Genomic DNA, 22,532 nt, shown 5'->3' with positions numbered 1-22,532 from the left:
AACACTGTAACCAGGGTACTAGTGGGCAGCTGTGTGAGCAGGGGAGAGAAGGTGGTCTTCACAACCTCATGGTGGACAACTGGACATCCTGGAGCCCGACTCACACCTTATACGAAAATCTGTTCTAGCGCATTACAATCAAAATGTAAAACAAAGGAGGAGCAACTTCCTGACCGTAAGCTAAGGAAATATTTCATGAATAAAATACAGACATCACTAACCATTAAGTCCATGGTAATGAGCTACACTGAAATGTGCACCTCCTACATGTGGACCAGGGAAGGAAGCATGGAGGAGAAGATGGCCCCAGATCGAGAAAGATGGTATCACACGGGTAACCAGCAAAGCTTATGAAGCACAGAATCCATAACATAAAAACATGTCCTACACAGAAGACCAGGCACTTAAAAAATGAGTGGAAGATTTAAACTAGTACTTCAGCAAAGAGGAAATCTAAGTCGCCAATGTGAAAATGTGTCCAACCTCATAAATAACCAAGAAATGAAAATTAAAACTATTCAATACCATGAGCTATCACTACACATGGACCACAGTGAGCAACAGATACAAGAGATGAAGAGACAGGATCACTCCCACACTCTGGAGGAGAAGGAAAAGGACTGAAGGCGGAGTTAATCATGGGTCACGCTTACATGTTGAAGCCACCATAAAAACCCCAGTACTATGGGTCCAGTGAGTTTCTACACACCAGGAGGTTGATGGACCCCAACTCCCTGGGATAGAATCTTCTGATCTCTGGACCCTTCCAAACCTCACCCTAGGTATCTCTTCACCTGTATCCTTCACCATGTCCTTTATTATGTGATATAATATAACCTGACAAAGGGCTCCCCTGGTGGTTCAGATGGTAAAGATTCTACCTGCCAATGCAGGAGACACCAGTTCAGTCCATGGGTTGGGAAGATTCCCTGGAGAAGAAAAGAGCAACCCACTCCAGTATTCTTGCCTGGGAAATCCTATGGACAGAGGAGCCTGGTGGGCTACAGTCCACGGGGTCTCAAAAGAGTCAGACACGACTTAGCAACTAAACAACAACAATCTGACCAAGACAAGTTAAATGTTTCCCTTAGTCCTTTGAGCTGTTCTAGCACATGACTGAATGCAAGGATGCAGTTATGGGAACCTCTGATTTGCAGCCGAGCTAGATAGAAATTGGGGTAACCTGAGGACCTATTGCTTGTAATCGGTATCTGAAATGGTGGATAAGTCTCAGGGAGCTGCACCCATAACCTGTGAGGTGTGTCAATGTGTGTCAAAACTGAACTGTAAGACACCCAGCTGGAGTCACAGAGGAAAGAAAAAAAAAAAACCACAGAACTGGTGTCAGAACCACTGTGTGTCAGAAGTACCATCTATACAAGTAACCTGCGCTTCCCCTTTACAGACCAGATGGTCTTAAAGTCAATATTACAATATCTTTGTCACAGGCAGAGACAATCAAAAAGTAGATAGTCAAAAAATACAGAAGAAAAGCAAGTACAGAGGTATGTCAAGCAGTTAAAATATTTTGCTTTTCCTCTGGATTTTGTAATATTTGTTTTATGTATCCACTTAAAAAATTTTATAATTTGTTATTTTTTTCACATTCTACATAGTCACCTAAAAAAAAAAATTCATACACTGTAATTCTAACGACAGGCAAAATTAAACCAAAGTGCCTAGGGATGTTTAAAACGTATTTTTTGTGCACCATGTGAGGTAGCAATCTTTTCCTTTTCTGTCCATCTCTAAAGAAGTTGTGTGTGTGTGTGTGTGTGTGTGTGTGAGTCGCTCAGTCATGTCCAACTCTTTGCAACCCCATGGACTATAGACCACCAGGCTCATCTGTCCATGGAAATTTCCCAGGCAAGGATCCTGCAGTGGGTTGCCATTCCCTTCTCCAAGGAATCTGCCCGACCCAGGGACTGAACCCAGGTCTTCTGTGTTGCAGGCAGATTCTTCACAGTCTGAGCTACCAGGGAAGAGGAGGTGCTGAATGGGAAGAAGTGCTTGGACTGCCCTCAGAGTGTTCAATTTCTTTACTCAGGTGGTGGTCACTTGAATCATAATCACTTTTAAAACTGTATTATAAAAAGTTTTATATGCATTTCTGTATATATATTACATTTCACATCATATGATATTTGTAAAATCCAGACCTAATGAATTTATAAAACTAATACTAACATTTAAGCACTAGGCAGGGAAAGAATGATCCCATAAAATTCAGAACAGAATGGTACTATCACAGGAACAAAACAAGATCAGCTCTCTGGTTGATAAAAGCTGTTTTTCAAAGAGGACAGGTAACAATTCAGATACTACTATACACATAAACTGTGTAAATAAATAATTAGGTAGAAGGATGATGGATATATGGCAGCCAGTGGGATTTACAGACAAGAGAAAGAGGCTAAAACAACTTATTTCCTACGGATTAGAGCTGGAGACATCACTAAGTACTCACAAAAACCATTAATGTCATCAAACACAAGGAAAGCCTAAGGAAACTTCAGAGCCATGCTCATATTTAGCTTAATATACTTACAGATGATTGCATATAGAAATGTTCATATATGTGCAACCACACTGTGCAAAGCTATCATCCAGATCTTGGCTTCTACTCCATTCCCTAATAACAGTAACCAGTTGTCCTTTGAAAACTAGCTGATTCTAAATGGGGCATGGCAAGATCAACCCGGAGCACCTCATCGTGCCCAAAGGGAGGAAAGATTAAAAACAAACCCTCTGTGGATGGGGGTATGTCAAAGAAATGAACTGGAAAAGCTCCTGTGCCCAAAGCTGGGGCAATTTGAACAACCAAATAAATGAAGTAGAACTGGGTGATGTCCCAAAGTATAAACAAACATCCAAGAATCCACACTGATACAGACTGAATAAATTGATGGGAGAGAAGAGACAAATTATTCCAAACAACTTACATGGATACTTCACCCGGAAGGAAAGGGGGCAAGACACACTCTCCTCCAGAGTAGGTGGCAGACAGAGACTGCCTATTCTTCAACAGGGAAATAAGTTAAGATTTTATTAGATCCCTGTCTCCTTCCATGTGCAAACTAGTTGGACTGAAATTTCAAATAATGTAAATACAATTTTTTTTTAATTATTAAAATAAGATTTTGAAATCCTCTTGGAAAGGTCTTCCTAAGCAGAAGGAAAAAAGCATTCCCCATTCAGAATATACCTGCCCATATGAACATTTTCAACTTCTATTTAACAATGGTACTACTTAAGGAAGAAAAAAAGGACAAATGACTGATGAGGAAAAATGGTGTTCAACCTAAAATGACCCAAAGGATTAATATCCAAAACACAAATAAAAAGATACTGCAAATAAATAAGAAAGTGATAAACCAACAGAATGATGGGAAAGGGATATGAACAAACAAACCAGAGGAATAAATGTCCATTAAAAAAGTGAAAATGTGCTCAATGTCAGGAGTGGTGCACACTTCACACTTAAGACACCCTGTTTTCCCCCATCAGATGGGTAAAAATGATAAGGACATAATACTGAATATTGGCAAGAACACAGGGGAAATGATTTTGAATGCAATGTCCACATACTGTTAAGTGGTCCAACCCCTCTGCAGAACAATCTGGCAACATCTATTAAATGCATACATCTTTTCTCCTAAAATAATACAAAAGTAACAAAGCCAGGGCTTTCATTAAGAGTAGTCTGGTTCGTTAAACTGTGACACAATAGAAAACTATGCATTCACTTAAAAGAAATTGGAGGATATCCATATATCTATATATACAGGCATATACATACACACACACCTCATAGAAATACCTCTCTGAGACATAGTACTTGGTGTAGAAGAAAAGCTATGGAATAATCCATACAGTATGATAAAATCTGTGATTAAAACACAAAGAAAAAAAACAAAACAATGTTATTTATGTACATACACTTTTACGTACATATGCATGTAAGTATTTAATGTACAGAAAATTACATATGCATGCATGTAAATGTTTAATGTACAGAAAATTCTTGCAGGACCCTCATCAAACAGAAAGAAAAGGAGATGGAGGGTGAGGGAGAAAAGTGGTTGAAAAGATTTTCTTTCCTTTTTTATCTATGTATCTTTGACGGCAGCAATGTTCTTCTGCCTTACTTGTATAACTAACTGTTTGCTGTTAGAGAAAGAAGTGGTAGAAGTTTACACAGGAACTATTTCCCCACGTGAGCTCTGGGATCACTGTGAGTCGTCCCCTCTTCTTGCATGAGGTCTGCCTTCAGCTATGCTAACTGTCCCCTGGGAGACTTGAGAGAACAGCAACCTCCTTGCTAAGCAACCTGCTGACAGCAACAATGACCCCTGACTGGCCAAGGGCATGTGGCCTCCAGGGAAGGACAGGGAACCTGAGCACATCACAGGTGCCCACACCCTGGGGCTCCCCTGACTACAGTGACTCTTGTAACAGTCTCCTCTGCCATTTCCAACCTTGTTGGGACATGCTGGGCAAAAAAATACTACAAAGCCACACTGCAATACTGCTGCACTGTCACAGCAGCATTTGAGGTGTGCACCAAGCAGGCAGTATGGAGTATCTTTTCTCCATTCTAAAGAGCCTATGGTATTTTTTATGATTGACGCCTAAACTATAAATACTCCATTTTAATCATTCCCCATGTTAAGTGTAATCAACAAAAATATTTTGCATTCAATTAAACTAAGACATTTTTTGGTGAATGGCAAAGCATAAAACTTTTTCATTACATAAAGTGTAGCAAATTTATGGTTCAAATAAATTTTATCTATAATTTCCCAAACCACTACGGAAACTTAAATCATTCATTTTATATAGTCAAACACAATGTGGGACTATATAAAAATTGAAAAGAAAAAGAGAAATTTGTTTTTTCCAAAGGAGCTGCTTCCAAGCTCACGTCTTGAGAAAAAAAGATTTTCATGCAATTTAAAAATCAAAATCACTTCCTAAGTAAAACTAATGCTCAGCATAAATCACAGTAGAAAAACATCACTCTTGATGGATAAAGAGGAGACAAAATTTGCCAAAGTGAATAAGTATATCTCAGCTTGAAATAGCGACGAATGACCTGAGTACACAGTGCAAACGAAAAGGCCAGGGTAACCTACACGACCCAAAATCACATCTGTGATTCGGCTCTTTCGAACCTACGGTGCCTGGACCTGTCCAGGATGAGATGGGTCTCAGTGGCTGCAGAAGGCTGTGGGGACCAATTCAGTGTGGTCAGTGCCACAAAGGACATCCCTCATAGTCACATTCTATGCCACCCCTGCTTTCGAGTGGTCTTAAAAACACAAGCTGGACTTCCCTGGTGGTGCAATGGATAACAATCCGCCTGCCAATGCAGAGAACAAGGCGTTTGATCCCTGATTCAGGAGAATCCCACATTCCAGGAAGCAGCTAATTGTGCTCCAACTACTGAGCCTGTGTTCTGACACAAGAGAAGCCCCACACTGAGAAGCGCATGTACCACAACTAGAGAGCAGCCCCCACTCACTCTCAATAAAACTAGACAACTTTTAAAAAAAATGCAAGCTACAGCTCCCCAACCCCAGTTACATTCTGTTTTAATAATTCTGAGGAGGGTCCAGGAGTTTACATTTTTTTAAAGTGCTAACTCGGGAATTCCAGAAAAGGGGCATTGACCACCCCCACCCCACCTCCTGAATCAGAGCAGAGGAGGGCGTTTCACACATACCTACATGCGTGAGCTTTTTTCCCTTTCTTGGAAATCTTTATTCTAAGTATCACTAATTCTTACAAGTGATAACAAGGTGAAATGTTTGTTTTAATTGAGTCCTTTAATGACATATATCAACTGCAGAACAGTTTTTATCTCTAGGCAGGAAGAAAGAAAATGGCAAAAGAGGGGAGGAGGGGGCAGGAGGGATATAGAAAAAAATGAGAGGTCTGAGCAAATATGGCCCAAGAAATTCATAGTTATGATTAAACTGGAGTGGAGGGTAATATGAGTAGCATGAAAACTGTCTACACTCTTCTGTATCTTTAAAAAACTTAATTCAAAACAAATGTAAATATACGACATTATTCCAAAGCGCAGGAGAGGACAAGAGCATCAGCAGGAGCCGTCACTACCCGGAGAAAGCCACTTCAGCCCACACCGAGGCAACGTTCATCCTGGAAAGCCAAGGTGATGGCCCTGGGGTTGGTTACCGAACAACAAGCATGACCTGTCTGCACTGGCTTAAAGCAACGCCGGTTTTCAGTGCGGAAAGGATGTTTATAAGGATGGGAAGGAAAGCGTCCTCATGGGCTCTGTACCTGTGTCGTTCCCCGAGCCTGTGGACAGCGCGGGCATGATGCTGAGGCCGGCCCAGTGCTGCCAACTCACTCCCCTGGAAGGCGGCCGAGATGCCAACCCCTGCAGCCACTCCCGGGCCGACTACCGAGATCTGTGTGTCCCCGTGCAGGCCGTTTCTACAAAGAAAAGGAACACATTAAAAAATAGAAGAGGCAGGATGGCTACATTGCAACTTGCTGTAACTAATTCAAAATGCCGATCCCAACACATTATGAGATCACAAGCTTCACCGTTTTTCGTCTAGAGAGCACAGACAAATAGGAAGTGGGAGAGTTTTTGATTTTGACATGGGACTTCTAATTAAAAACACACAAGTACTTCGTGCATGTGTCAAGCCTTCTGTAAAGATTTTTACAGTTGCTTTGAAAATCGCTGACGGTACAGATGGAGGACTTAAGGAAGATTTTGTAAGCCAGTGTCTTTCTAAAACTCTTCCCCTTCATTAGAATTCTAAACTGTATTTCTAAATGTAAAAAAGAGTCTGTAAGTTGTCAACAACTTATAACTAATTTAAGTAGATCATCCTAATACAACAACTGCAAATTTGCTAACTGAAGATCACAAACGACCTTGAAAGAATTTTAGGATTAAAGCAAGATGTCATTTTAGATTTACAGAACTGTTGATAATCTAAACGAAACCTAACAATCCAAGCTAATAAACGAAAATAAATTGTTGTAGTAAAACCTAAGCTTTGCTGGATCTTGAAAAATATTGATTCTTTAAATAACTGTTTTCAGTAATGTTTATCCCCAAATAAGCAGTAAAGGCATTATTGTGTAATAACTAAAAGCAAGGGCTCTAGTGTTTGGCTTAGCCTCTAATCCTGCTAGCCCCGTGATCTAGTTGTTTAACCTTATTAAGCTTTAATTTCCTTATGTGCAAATGAAGATAATAGCAATTTAGAATTGCTTGACCTTCCAATGAGCCAGAGGATACAAAACAGCATACTGCAAACAATGAATATGATGACTGGGTTTTTTAAATTCAGGTAATGAGATTATAAAATGAAAACATCAAAGTAGCAAGATTAAAATTTACCTTGGCCTGACACCTAGAGGGAGGCCATGTGGTTTAAATTTGGACCACAGCTGCCTAATAACGGAAAATACACCACATTTACATTTTTCAGAAATCAGAAGAACCACACAATGTGTTTAAACTCACTTTTTAGTGCATTCCCCCCCAACACCCCGTTCTCTATAAAGCAAGATCAGTGATTTAAAAGCATATTTTAACATATATTAACAAGAAAAACTGATACTGTAAACATTTGAAAAACTGGCTCACTTCAGTTCTTAAAAGCGTTTAAATTGCTGATTCACATTACAGAATAAAGAAAATGAGCTCGCCAAATTCTTCATGAAGAAACCCAAACTATAAAATTCTATTAAAGCTTTCTAAATCAGCTTTTTAATTATCAAAGTAAATATTACTATAAAAATATTCACCATCAAAAAGACTATCTTGGACCAAGTAACTGGATGCAGTGTCTTGAGTTCTGTTTTATGTTACAAAGGTTGACGTGGTGAAAATATGCATACAAATCCATACAGAGATCCTCTCTGTGTTAATTAAAAATGTGATGGCAGTTATTTTAAATACCAAGTGAAAATACAAATCACTAAGCTAAAAATAAGACAAAAAGGGAAAATCAAGGTTTCATTAACACACATCTCTGAAGCTATTTTCCCTCATAATTTTAAAAGGTAACACTGCTTTGTTTTCATAAGCTATCCTAACAATCCAGATTCAGAGTCAACTACATAAAAGTTTTCCTCGATTCAAACACAAAGAAAATAAAAAACAGACCATACATAATTTTAAAAATGCATTCAATTAGTAAACTTTTGTTCTGCTGCCGAGAAGAAAAGGAAAAACGGTTATAATTTGTAAAATGTATGCACACATACTTCTATCATTAGGACAAAACGTATATATGCAGGTATTTATTATAGTGTGTATGTATGTAATTTAAGTTCTTTATGCCATAAATCACAATTTGTATGGTACAGATTACCTAACTACAGAAATACACATACTACATAATCTATACCATGCAAACTACAACTTTCTTCAAGCCTTAAAGAATTTACAATGTTTCAATTTCATAAACCACATACAACATATAATAAATCTATTTATGCTTATAACAAACATCCTATTAAAACTAAAAACCACCTTGCATTTCACATCAAAACATCCTTCTGAGTTGATGCTGCAGCCTTCCACGTATGCCTGAGATAGAAGATTTTATCATAGCATTTCTCACCTTTTATTTCACAGTAAACACTCAAGGTAATTTTTTCCAAAAATGTATTATTTAAGAAATATACGCTACAAGGTAATTATCTTCTCAGAACATATACAAGTATATCAATAAAAAAAATAAGTGGCTTGATAAAATCTCAACGGGGAAAATGGTTAATATTCTGTGGAACGAAGCGGAGTTGCTGGCTTTAACTTTCAAACTGAGTTAAATTTCTGTAGTAATCATGATATTTTCTTTGGCTAAACTTACTGAAAATGCTTTGGAATTTGTCAGAACCCAGTTGTGATTATTACTGACTGTTGTATGGAATCGATTTACTACAACACAAAAATACCAGCTGTTACAGTATGTCCTGAGAGGGATTACCGAATATTCTTAAATTGAAGTTCAATCCATCTTTCCATAAAAAACAAAAAAGAGAGACCCGAACGCCAGGAACGAAACCAGCGTCAAGTGCACCTGAAACGTTTACAATCCCCAACAGAACTATTACAACCCTCCTTTAAAAGGGCTTATTTTTGAAATTTCATTATTCCAGTCATACCTTGCTTCTATATATCACACTGTATCAGGTTCTGCTGGCATCGATCATGTGGAAACAGTGAAATATGTGAAGGTCTAGAGCCTACAATGTTCAATTTCTACCCGCCCTGGGCAACCCTTTAGGGGCTCCCGGGGCTCTTGCGACATCTAGTGGTCAACCACAGAAGTGCATGTATCTGTAGCAGAAAGCTTTCTAAGATTTCCATTTTAAAAAAAATTGTCTTAATTGTATGCAGTGAAATAATTTTCTGAAAAATTTTTATTAATGTGCACACACACTTCTCCTGTGTGTCTCCTCTACTCTCAATACTGCACTACAACACTATTACACCTCTGACACCAGGTGTGATTTTCTACACATCAAGCAATCCTGTGACCCAGCTGGGCATCCTTCAATCTAACTCAGTTCTGACACCATCTATCTGGAGACGGCATCGGACCCCACAGGGTGGGGGCTCAGTCCTATAAGATGAGCCCCCTTCTGATGTCGATATCAAATCCAGGTTATCACCTGTCACCTGTGCTTCTGACAAATCAGAGGTTCCCACAACTCCCTCCGGTGCAGCCCTCAGAACTCAGGGGAACACTGGCTTATTAGATTGAGGGGGGTGCTCACTCATGCCCGACTCTTTGTAGCCCACCAGGCTCCGCTGTCCGTGAGATTTCCCAGGCAAGAATACTGAAGCGGGGTGCCATGCCCTCCTCCAGGGAATCTTCCCAACACAGGGCTCGTGCCCTAGTCTCTCGCGTCTTCTGCATTAGCAGCCGGATTCTTTACCACTTAATGCCGCCTGGGAAGCCCACTTATTACATTGCTGGCTAGTTATAAAAGGAAAGCGTAAGGAACAGTCAGAGAGAAGAGACACACAGGGTAAGGTGTGTGGGGCGGGGAGCGGAATTCCCATGCCTTCCCCAAAAGCAACATCCTTCCCAGATCTCCACATGTCCTCCAACCTGGAAGCTCTCCAGACCCTACACTTTTCGGGTGTTATGGAGGCTTCATTACGCAGGCATGGTTAATTAAATCCCTGACCTTTGGTGACTGAACTCACTCTCCAGCCCCTTCAGTTTCAACTGAAAGTTGCAAACCTCCAATCAAGGGTGGTCCCTCAGCAACTAGCTCCATCCACAAGGGCTTCCCAAACGTCACCCCATTAACACAAAGGTATGACTGCAAAGAGTCAGACACGACTGAGCAGCTGAACTGAACTGATGACTGAAAGTAGTTAGTAAAAACAAAAGGCACTTTTATTACTCTTATCACTTAGGAAATCTCAAGGGTTTCAGAAGCAGAAAGGGTTACATAGACACATTTATTATAAATCACAATATTTCACATACACACAGTTATTAACACAGATAAACAGGAAATCAAGTGCCAGAGCTAATTTTCCAAACTCATGTCCTCTCTATTTGGAGGAGTATTCAACAACATGAAAATGTTTAATTAACTGTCATCATAAGTAAACTAATAATCATAATAATATCTCATAATTTCAAGAGACAATAATTGTGGCCGGTAATTCATCTGTAAATTACTTCATGATCACAAATATTTTCAAGTTACACTTTCAAAACCTAATATAGTGAAAAAAGAGTAAACTTTCTCTTTTTTTCTTTTTTTTTTTTAACAAATCTGACATTAAAAAAAATAAAATTCTACCTGAAAGATGAGTTGCATTAGCCAATGTAAGCAGCACACTGGTATCTGTTACATTATTCAAACTTTCATAAATTATAATTGTTAGAAAATAAAGGAAGCAATGTAGATAAGTGGCATTAATCTGCTTACAGAAAATGGCATTTAAACCTTTTATGCCATCAGTTCTCACAGTGTGGTCTGCAGACCCCAGTGATCTCTCAGATCCTTTCACAGGTGGTCTTCGATATCAAACTACGCTCATAAAAATATCAAGATGTTACTTGCCTTTTGCACTGTGTGGACATTTGCACGAATGATGAAAAGCACTGGTGGATAAAACCACTGTTACCTCAGCACAAACCAATAAAACAGTAGCAAACAGAAACTATTCATCCTAATTATTAAGAGTATTCTTCCCTGCCAAGCACTTTCATAAAGAAAAAAAAAAAACAGAAGTGAACAAAAAGGCTGACTTTAGAATGCCCTTCACGAAGTAGTAAAAGTAATAACTGACCCTTGAGGCATTGCTAATGATAAAGTGTAAACACTCAAGCATAAAAATACTGGGTTAGCCCAAAAGTTCACTCAAGTTTTTCCATGTTATGGAAAAACCCAAATGAACAATTTGGCCAACCCAGTAGAACTTTATAAAACTTGTGTCCACTATAGGGTGTCACCGCCTTGCAAGGCACTGTGTTAACCAAAATCCTGGAACTTGTTCCTGCTCTGTACAGGTACATCAGCATCCGCAAACCTCCAGGCTCTTCTGAGAAGATCAGTGGAGATATGCACGAAAGTGATTTTTTTTTTTGGTATTGTGTTTCAACCTTTGGATAGTGAACCAGTACATTTTTTAAATTTTCCATGCATAATATTTTTTAAATATGTGAATGAAAGATCCATTCAGGGACTTCCTTGATGGTAAAGTGGTTAAGAATACACCTTGTGAAGGAAATAAAGTAATTAAACTTGAATTTTAAAAAGTTAATCTGTTTCTCTAAAAAGATACTCTACTTAAACTATTCTAAAACATTTTGATAAAAGCAAGATGAAGTATTAAAAAAAAATAATACACCTTGCAAGGCAGGGGACGCAGGTTCAGTTCCTGGTCCAGAACTTAGATTTTACATGCTGCAGGGCAACTAAGCCTTCACACTGCAACTACTGAGCCCTCAGCACAACCAGAGAGTCTGTGAACCGCAGTGAAAGATCTGACATGCCGCAACTTAGACCCAACACAGCCAAATAAATAAATTTTTTAAAATAATTATATTGTTTAAAAAAAGATCCATTCAAAATGCAGGATATACCATCAGATTGTAAAGTCCCAATATGATACATCTATTTATATATTTGCAGATTCCATATTGCAACACTGAAACTACCCCATGTCGAGCTATGATGTACAGTTAGTTGGCCTCAAACAAGGGGTTTGATCTGCGCGGTGCCATTGGCATAGATTTGAAAGGACCACAGGATCTACAGTGGATTGAATCCATAGAGACAGAAGGCCAACTACAAGTTATAAGTGGATTTTCAACTTCATGGATGGCTATCGTCCCTAAACCTCACACTGCTCAAGGATCAACTGTAGTTAACAGAATAGCTACGATTAACTGAACAGCTTATTAAAATACACAAATCTATGGCTGGGAAAGGGAGGAGAAAGGTTGGTTTGTCTTCATCCTTCAACCAAAACAAAGAGCAAAAATGGAAAGTAGATGGAGATCTAAGCACATAACTGTCTCCAATTAGGCCAGGCATTAAAGAAATCTTCAATTCACTCATGTTTTCATTTTTGGAAAATAGTCATTTTTCCTAAAAACATAACTTATGTTAACATGCAGCAAGTTTAGTACTCTTCTTTTTAAGTGAATTGAAACCGTGTTTTTTAATTTGTTTTAATTTCCAGTATGGTAAATATCAATATACATAAACAAAATTCTTTGGGGTCTTCAATAATTTTTAAGAGTGTAAAAAGGTCCAGAGACCCCAAAGTTTGAGAACTGCTTCACATGGCCCAGGCATGCAAAAATGTTCGACAAAAGGTAGACAGTAAACACTTTACACTCTGTGGTATTGAGCTCAACACAGACAATATGCAAATGATGGGTGTGACCCTACTCCCAAGTATAAATTTATTTCCAAGAGAGCAGAGCGTCAGATTTGCTGGCAGTATCCTACACATTACACCCTATGTGTCAGTGACTTTAGGGGCCAAGAGTAGCATGATTTCTGGCAACAATTTTATTGGTTATTCTTTAAGTATTCAAAGAAAGTCAGTTCAAATTTTTGTCAGTTTTTTATTATGCAGAAATGTATCCAAAATAAAAGATATGAAATTTTAGACTACACAGTTCCTATTCAGAAACCCAAATCACATTTCAATTTTGTCTATTTCAAGAATCTTAGATTTTGTCAGTAAACATAGACAATAAAAAAATGTTTACCACTGACAATACATTTGGTGCCATATGTATGAAACTATGCTTTATATAACCAAAAGCAGAAAGCAAAAAATAAGGGGAACACTTAAAAAAATTAAAACATCCTCACGTTTTACCAAGTCACTGGGGTTCAATCGGTATGCAACACAAAACTTAACATATCACAAATGGAAAGGAAAATACAAAAGCCACAGAAAAGAGGGCTCCCATTGAAAGCATCCTATAAACTTTTCTAGGCAAAGGTTTGTTTGTCTATACGAACCTTTCAAAGCTATGGTTTTTCCAGTAGTCATGTACAGATGTGAGGCCTGGACAGTAAAAAAGGCTGAGCACTGAAGAATTGATGCCTTCAAACTGTGGTGCTGGGAAAGACTAAAGGCAGGAGGAAAAGGGGATGACAGAGGATAAGATGGTTGGATGGCATCACTGATTCAATGGACATGAGTTTGGGCAAACTCTAGCAGACTGTCAAAGACAGGGAAGCCTGGTGTGCTGCATGGGGTCACAAAGAGTCGGACATGAATGAGCAACTGAACAACAACATAAACCTTTGATGACTCAGAAGAGGAAACCTAAGAAACACTGCTTTCTGACCCCCAGGTGAGGACACCCAGGTTTCAAGGCTGTCAGGAAAATCACAGAAGCCCCAGGTCACCTGCTGGAAGGGGCACCAGGGTGCTCATGGGAGGCAGTGCCTATCACTCACCCATCTGCCCCAGGTATAAGGAATGAACTGTGCTCACCAGCTGTGACCCCACTCCAAATGACCCAAACCATCCACCATAACCAGTGCCCCATGGCCCGTGTTTATTCTCAGATGGTCCACAAGGAAAACCAGCAGCCTTTCCAGCTGTGCACAGTCCCACCCCCACGCTAAAACCTCTCTTTTGATGATGACCTTTTTTCATTGTATTTATCTTCTACCACCCTGGCTCAGATGTTAAAGAATCTGCCTACAAAACAGGAGACCTGTGTTCGAACCCTGGGTCTGGAAGATCCCGTGGAGGGAATGGCTACCCACTATAGAATTCTTGCCTGGAGCATTCCATAGACAGAGAACCCTAGCGGGCTACAGTCCATGGGGTCACAAAAGGGTTGGACATGACTGAGCAACTTATACACACACACACACATACACACACTACTAAAAAGTCTTGAACAGTCTTCAAGATTACATCATCAACCATGAACAAACCACTTTTTTGTTGCGTTTAACTCTTTCCTCTAACTGCTGGGGACAGGAGAGAATTGATAATTTCTGAGTTATATTTTCCTTGCATGTGTGTGCTTGCGTGCTTAGTCGCTTAATCGTGTCCAACTCTTTGCAACCATTTTCCTTGACTAATTCTCAATTCCAGACGCTTCCCAAAGTTCCACCAGCATTCCCTGAAGTCCTCTCTACTGGAGAAACCAGCCATTTTGGACCATTAAGACACATCAATTGGGCTTATGTCCCCCACTAGACTTCTTTGAAGCTGGAGCCTGTATCACCATACCTCCCTCAGAACTGCAAATAGCCCCCAGTCAGAAGTGCTGCTCTGTGTGACCAGCTCCAAGCTGCTAAGGGCTCAAGAGCTTCCAGAACTCTGACCTGATCCTTCGAGGTCAGTGTAACTTCATGATTTTACGTACAGGGAGACAGCACAGACTAAAGATGAGAGGGTAGAGTGGACACGAGACAGACCTCAGATCAGAGCCCAGCCCTGCCCTCCAGGTGAACTCCAAAATCTCGGCCAGGCTATTTAACGAAATGAGATTAAATGCAATGACATAAGTAAAATACCTAACCCATAGGAGCCAATCAACACATGACAGCTTTTATGTATACTCTTCAATCACACTTTCATCACTCTCCACCTCTCATTTCCTCCAATCACAATGGCACCCCACTCCGGTACTCTTGCCTGGAAAATCCCATGGATGGAGAAACCTGGAAGGCTGTAGTCCATGGGGTCGCTGAGTCAGACACGACTGAGTGACTTCACTTTCACTTTTCACTTTCATGCATTGGAGGAGGAAATGGCAACCCACTCCAGTGTTCTTGCCTGGAGAATCCCAGAGATGGGGAAGCCTGGTGGGCTGCCGTCTAGGGGTCACACAGAGTCGGACACAACTGAAGTGATTTAACAGTAGCAGCAGCAAATATTTAAAGCCCTATAGTGAAAAGAACCCTGGAGAAGGGCATGGCAACCCACTCCAGTATTCTTGCCTGGAGAATCCCATGGACCGAGGAGCCTGGTGGGCTATAGTCCATGAGGTCGCAAGAGTCAGACACGACTTAGCGACTCAACCAACCAACCAGTGAAAAGAAGACAGGCTTTTGTGGGAGACAGTCCAGTCCCCTGATTCTATCCATTCCTACATGCACAACTCACAAGGTATGAGACCTTGGGAAATCAAATAAAACCAAAGAAAAAATACAGCCACACACACACATATATAAATGTGAGTGACAGACACCACTGAATGCACTCAATTTCTCAGAAAGTGAAAGTGAAGTTGCTCAGTCATGTCTGACTCTTTGCGAGCGCGTGGACTGTAGCCCACCAGGCTCCTCCGTCCATGGGATTCTCCAGGCAAGAGTACCGGAGTGGGTTGCCATTTCCTTCTCCAGGGGATCTTCCCAACCCAGGGATCGAACCCAGGTCTCCCACATTGCAGGCAGATACTTTAACCTCTGAGCTACCAGGGTTAAACGTGCAACATGTCTCATTTAATTTTCCCAATAATTTCATAACATGCACTGTTATCAGTGTCTTACAGATGAGGAAATAATTCTAAGCCACTTGCCCTAAGCCACAGCCTGAGGGGATTCTAACGTCAGTGTGTGACTCCAAGGGGCAGGTTGGTAACCACACTACACAAGCCATCTCTTCACTCTTAATTAATCCCATCCATTCAGTCCCCTCAAGAGTCAGAGAGAAATCATTCCTAGGACTCATTATGTCTTGTGATGATGACTAAATAAAAATATCTGAAGCACTGAGAACACAGCAGATGCCCAAATGCTAGCTTCTCCACGCCCTCAGTCTTCCCCTGGATACCCTCTTATCTTATCCCCTGTATTTACAAGTAAGAAAGCGGCCCTTCTCAAATCCACACCCTCACTTGCTCTGGAGCCACCTGACGACACTTCTCCGATGGACCCTGACGCCTTGACCTGTAGTAACAATGGAGCCAACAGGCTGTTTACTTCCAGGAAAATGCAATTAAGAGCCTCCATGGGATTTGACACCTGTTTTTCACAAGCTTCCCACGTTCCAGACACCAGCATCTCCATCAGCCCACGTGCCTAACAGACAGCATGGAACAGCACCCCCACCAACACATGATGGACAGATAGCAGAAGCCAGAGGCAAGCATGCTACTGGGCTGTGTGCTACTGAAGCACAACCGAGCCACTCCTGACGGGTAAACTGATCATGTGCAGAAATCAGTGGCATGATTTCTAAATGACATAATCATGTAAGTATTTACACTGCTGTTTACTAGGTACTAATCAATATTGTGTGGTTCAAAATAGTAGTGCCTTGAAATGTAGCCTGCTGAAAACATCTGAAATGAATCTGGACATTTATAAACATGATTTCATAGGTTTATTGATAACAGAAATTATGCAGATTGTATACTGCTGTCAGTTTCTCAGGCCTGCAACAGAAACATCAAAAAAATAAACTTTCCAAAAATCAATTCTTATGTGCAAAATATTAATTATGTCATAACACCAATGTTAACTGTATTTTCTAAGGACAGGACCAAAGAGTTAAACTACAAGAGTTAATGCACATTTATATGTGCATTTTTAAAGCCATGATAGTGATAAAATAAAACATCTAACTCAAAAGCCCTCTTCATTTATAACACAGACAACTTTGTACTAAATTTTCCTCCATACTCTTAAAGGAAACCCTCACGTTATTGCACATGAGATTTTGTTCAAGTTCCTATCTTTTAACATTCTCATCTACTTTGCTGTTGTTCAGTCGCTCAGTCATGTCCAGCTCTTTGTGACCCCATGGACTGCAGCACACCAGGCCTCCCTGTCCCTTACCATCTCCTGAAGTTTGCCTACGTTCATGTCCATTGCATCGGTAATGCCATCCAGCCATTTTATCCTCTGATGCCCTCTTCTCCTTCTGCCCTCAATCTTTCCCAGCATCAGTGACTTCTCCAATGAGTCAGCTGTTCACATCAGATGACCAAATTACTGGAGCTTCAGCATCAGTCCTTCCAAAGAGTATTCAAGATTGATCTCCCTCATGGGATTGACTGTTTTGATCTCCTTGCAGTCCAAGGGGCTTTCTGGAGCCCTCTCCAGCACCACAGTTCAAAGGCATCAATTCTTTGGCACTTTTGCCTTCTTTATGGTCCAGCTGTCACAACCATACATGACCACTGGGAACACCACAGCCTTATCTATATGGACTTTGACTATACAGACCTCATCTACTTTAATGATACAAAAAAGCTGAAAACAAAGAGAACAACCCCCTTAAGAACAATTCAAAACCCTAATGTTATATTGTACAGAAAAAGTGAAACCTACTATTGATGAAAAGAGTACCTGTTCTGCACTGGCCCTTCAAGTATTAAATAGCGGAGAACCTCACACCTGGAGTCAGTGATACCCAAGAGTAATTAACTTTGAGCATCTCTTTGTTCACATACCTTCTAATGTTATTTTCTTCAACTACTTCAACATTTAAACCATTAATATTAGTTGCAGAAATCTACTGACTATATTTTGTAAATTTTTAGTCTGCATATCACAACTCTGAAAAGAATTATTTTCATTTCCAGGGTGAAATGAATGAATAGAAAAGGGGGAAAAAGCTAACATTTCCAAAGTTTCATGTGAGGATGGAACAAAAATTAAGTCGCTAAGGGAAGTAACATGCCAGTCATTGTTCAAAAACCACGGTTTACACAAAAGAACATTCCACAGAGCTCTGCAAAGCCTTTGAGTGGACTTACGGACACACTGTCTTATACTAACACTCTGGAAGATACAATGTGATAAGGAGAAACTCAATTTAGGATTCATTTATGTAAAGAAATCTTAGGGTTAGAGGGCAAATATAGCTGAAAAAACAGCCCATGCAGAGATAGAAAAAAATTTTAAAGGCCACAGGGAGACTGGCTGTACGACACTTCCTACATGTGCGTTTCTCAGGGGAGACAGCTCCAGGTGGGGACAGCAAATGACAGACTCTGAGCACACGGGCACAGCTATTGGGGTGCATGGGTCTCTCCCCAAATGGCAACTCAGTAGACTCCCTCGGCCACCCTTTCCAGAATCTCCACACAGACACCTACCCTCACTTACTGTTTCTTCTTTGTGCTCATCATTATCTAATTGCTGCATTTCATTTATCTAGTCTACTGTCTTTCCCACTAGAATATCAGCTACAGAAATTCCCAGTTGGAGAAGAAAATGGCAACCCACTCCAATATTCTTGCCTGGGAAATACCATGGACAGAGGAGCCTGGCAGGCTACAGTCCATGGGGTTGCAAAAGAGCTGGGCACAACTTAGCGACAAAACAACAACAATAAGAAACAGGTAGAATCTTCAGGTTTGAGGGTCAGACTGCCCAATCTCTCCAGGCAAGCTGAGACTTGATCGGCTAGGTCTTTGTTTTGGGTGCACTCCAGCTGATGAATAAGACAGTTGAACTGGCCCAGTAGCCAGTAGAGCTGTTGGGCCTGCTGCTGAAGCCTCTCCTCTTTAAGCTGATAGATGAGATCTACCTGTTCATCCAGCCACACCTCATGGCTTCGAAGGCATTCCAGGTGGCGACTTATGCAGCTGTGAATCTGGGCTTTGACCTCTCGAAAGTTATCTTTAATTTGCTGCTCAGCCCGGAGAACTCCACCAATAGCAAGCTCCAAGTCCCTCCGTGCATCACAACACCTCAAGAGGGGTTCTTTATTAGTGGGGCAGCCACTCTGGTCCTGTGAGGTACTCATTCTGCACCTTGCTCCTCCTCTCAAGCTAGGCCCCAGCGCACGAGCTGCCCAGCAAGCAGGACGCTGCTTTATCCTGGGGCCCCAGAGAGCGCCCCGCCCCTCTTTGAAGCCGACATAACTGCCCTGTGCCAGGCAATCAACACATTTGGGTCTCTCAAGACCATTCAAATTCCTGAGCTCATGCTAGTTCATCAAATATTGGGTCCTTAGAGAAGAGAGGCTATATCCCATTGCCAGAGCAGAAGTCGCCAAACAGCACCACAGCTGTCCCTCTCAGTGAATGGCTCCTTGGAAGCAATCCTGCCGTCGGTCACCAGGCTCCTTACCTGCCCAGCACCAATCTCCAGAACTGGCTCAACCAGAAGCAGGCCTTGGAGAACAGTCAGACGTCTGCTAGAGCCTGCAGTTTCTTGAATAAAGTCTGGGGCAACCTAAAGGGTTTGGAAAACTGGCTCCACAAGAGTCAGCAACAAGAAGTTTCTGAAAAACTAAGTTACCAAAAGTCTAACAGCTATTCTACTGCCAGTTCTTACGCCATGGAAATCGAAAAGCTTGGAGATCTAGAGCCTCTTGATCAAGATGAGATGGATCTTTCTGACTGGCTGGCAGCTCCCCAGGAATCCCATAAGCTTGAGAAGCCCAAGAATGGCGGCTGTGAAACCACCAGTGAGAAGTTTAAGCTCTTGTTCCAGGTGCTCCAGGCGTCCTACAATGTGAATGATTGGCTTGTCAAGTCCAATTCCTGTCCCTGTTGTCAGGGTAACCAGCCCAAAGGTGTGGAGATTGAGAACCTGGGCAGTCTGAAATGCCTGAGTGACCACTTGGAGGCCAAGAAACCCTTGTCCACCCCCAGCCTGACTACTGAGGATTGGCTTGTCCAGAACCATCAAGATCCATATAAAGTAGAGGAGGTCTGCAAAGCCAATGAGCCCTGTAACAAGTTTTGCAGTGTGTGTGTGATGAAAATCGCAAGAAGGAAGCTCTGTGTACATGGCTTCTGAAGAAAGAAGGAAAGGATAAAAATGGTATGCCTGTGGAACCAAGACCTGGACCTGAGCAACGTAAAGATTCCCTGAACATGTGGCTGTCTCCATCCAGAAGAGAGGCAGCAGAGCAAGCTAAGGCGCCCAAGGCAAGGGCTTCTAGAATTGCTGATTCCTTCCAGGTCAGAAGGGACACTCCCTTGTCAGAGTGGCTCATGACCCCCTGACACAAAGAAGGATATCCCAACAAGGAAGTGCCTCTTACAGAGGACAGGGCTGGCAAACAAAAGCTTACAAGCCCCTTGGCCACTGCCTGGTGTCCCTTTAACACAGCTGACTGGGTCTTGCCAGGAAAGAAGAAAGGAGATCTTAGCCAGTTATCCTCAGGAGAGGACAAGTGGCTACTTCGAAAGAAGGCCAAGGAAGTATTACTTAATTCGGCCCTACAGGAAGAACACAACTTTCCCCCAGACCGTTACTGCCTTCCAGCAGTTTGTGATCTCTTTGCCTGTATGCAGCTTAAAGTTGATAAAGAAAAGTGATTGTATTGAACTCCTCTACAGATGTGAAGGAATCAAGTACTAGTCAACCAAATTTTCTGCAGATTATCACAAATCCATGAGCTGAGTGACTGTGGCTTCCAAAATCATTGTCTCTGGGTCTGATGTAGTTCCTTTCCTCCCCAATTTCGACTAGTAAAGAGAATTAGTTATCAAATTATGAATTACTGTGTAAAAGAAAAAGGCGATTTGTTGATGCTGAGGTGACTCAGGTTCTTTCTTACAGAAGTATTAATTCACCCCTATGCTAGAAAAGCATCTTAGTGGGTAGGTCTTTCTCATAAGCCTCCATGGCTGCTTAGATTGGGTGGTTTTTAGAAGTACATTAAAACACTGTAGTTTTAAAAATGAAATAGTTCTATAATCAAAGTGTGTTGATGTGTTCTAAAGCTAGTAAAATTACCTTTTGATTGGCAGTCTTTGGATGCTTCCCTTATTGTGGGTTTTCTTCCATTAATGGTGAATTCTTCTATTTAATTAATATACTATTGTATTTTACATCATTAACCTTGCCAATATAGTGGTTTTCTCTTACCAAAACACATATTGAAAGTCTTGGCAATTTTTGACATTTATCACAAAACATTTTAGCTTAGGTGCCAGATTCTACATTATTTTTCTTCTTTTGAAAGACATTCAGATTTTGCAAGATCTGTCTTTATTTCCTTCTCTAAATGTTATTATGAAAAAACATCTCTTTCAGAAGGGCTCCATATTGTTGAAGACTATGTTCAGAGTAGTTCTAGCCTCTTCCAAAATATTCTGAAGAACTACAGGCAGCAGAACCCCAGTGCTGGCTAATCAAAAAGCAAAGTATGTTGGAAATGTACTTGAACTATTCACTATCCTAAGTGTTATTGGTGCATCCTGTGTAAATGAAAGCTGAACTTGACACCTGGTGCTTTTAACTAGGCATAAATTAAACGTCCGCTCACTGCAAGCACAGCATACCTATACCTCTAATAAAAGTATAACGCAGTGACATTTTAGTGAATAGGAAGTTTTGAACACTTGTGCCTTGGGGTGTTTACTGAAGCTTTATGAAAACTATCGATGTTTCCTTAGTATCCTTAAAGTTATGTCCGTGCTTTAAAAAGTTTCTCTGTAGAAAAGAGGTGGTATTTATACCATGTTTTAAAATTCTCTAAAATGAGACATCGTAGCTGCTTTCCACTTTTAAACTATTAAGCCACTCAACTTGCCTGTTATTGGAAATACCTTTAAAGACTGTGATGTGGTCATCTGGAAAGCCCCTTTGGGGAAACATCACGGTCCCACTGTCACTGCCATACAGCTTCACTAGAGTTCTTAACCACAGCTGAAAGGAGCCTATTACTTTTTGGCTCTTCCAGATACCATTTAGAACTTTAAAGGTGGTGGGTAAAAACTTAAGCAGCTTTTCCATTATCTTAGGTTGCAGGAAACTTTGTAGTTGAGGTTTAACACATTGTGTAACCCTAAATTAACATTAATCACTATGCTAATGAGTATGTAAACCATTCTTTTGCATCCATGCATTTTGTATCTCCCTCCATTTATTAAAAGCATAACAGCCAAAAAAAAAAACAGGTAGAACTTGAACCCAAATAAAGTTCCATGTCTTTTCTAAGAAAAAAAAAAGAATTCCCAGTGTCTTACAATAGTGTTTGCCAGTATACAATAATAGGTGGCTCCCTAATGTTTGTTGAAGGAAAGAATGAATGAGTCAACAGTGGGTCCACTGTTGGATCCTGCTACGATGGATATTTAGTACAATGGATTTCTGCT

General features: G+C 40.8%; 1 pseudogene; it reads left to right on the top strand.

Moving 5' to 3' along the window:
* The first annotated feature begins 6,296 nt into the window (after positions 1-6,296).
* Positions 6,297-20,774, top strand: LOC138091092 (nuclear receptor coactivator 4-like; annotated as a pseudogene).
* Positions 20,775-22,532: the final 1,758 nt, after the last annotated feature.

The sequence above is a fragment of the Capricornis sumatraensis genome, chromosome 15, assembly GCF_032405125.1.
Source record: "Capricornis sumatraensis isolate serow.1 chromosome 15, serow.2, whole genome shotgun sequence".
Taxonomy (NCBI): Eukaryota; Metazoa; Chordata; class Mammalia; order Artiodactyla; family Bovidae; genus Capricornis; species Capricornis sumatraensis.
This window is presented reverse-complemented; position numbering and strand designations above follow the sequence as displayed.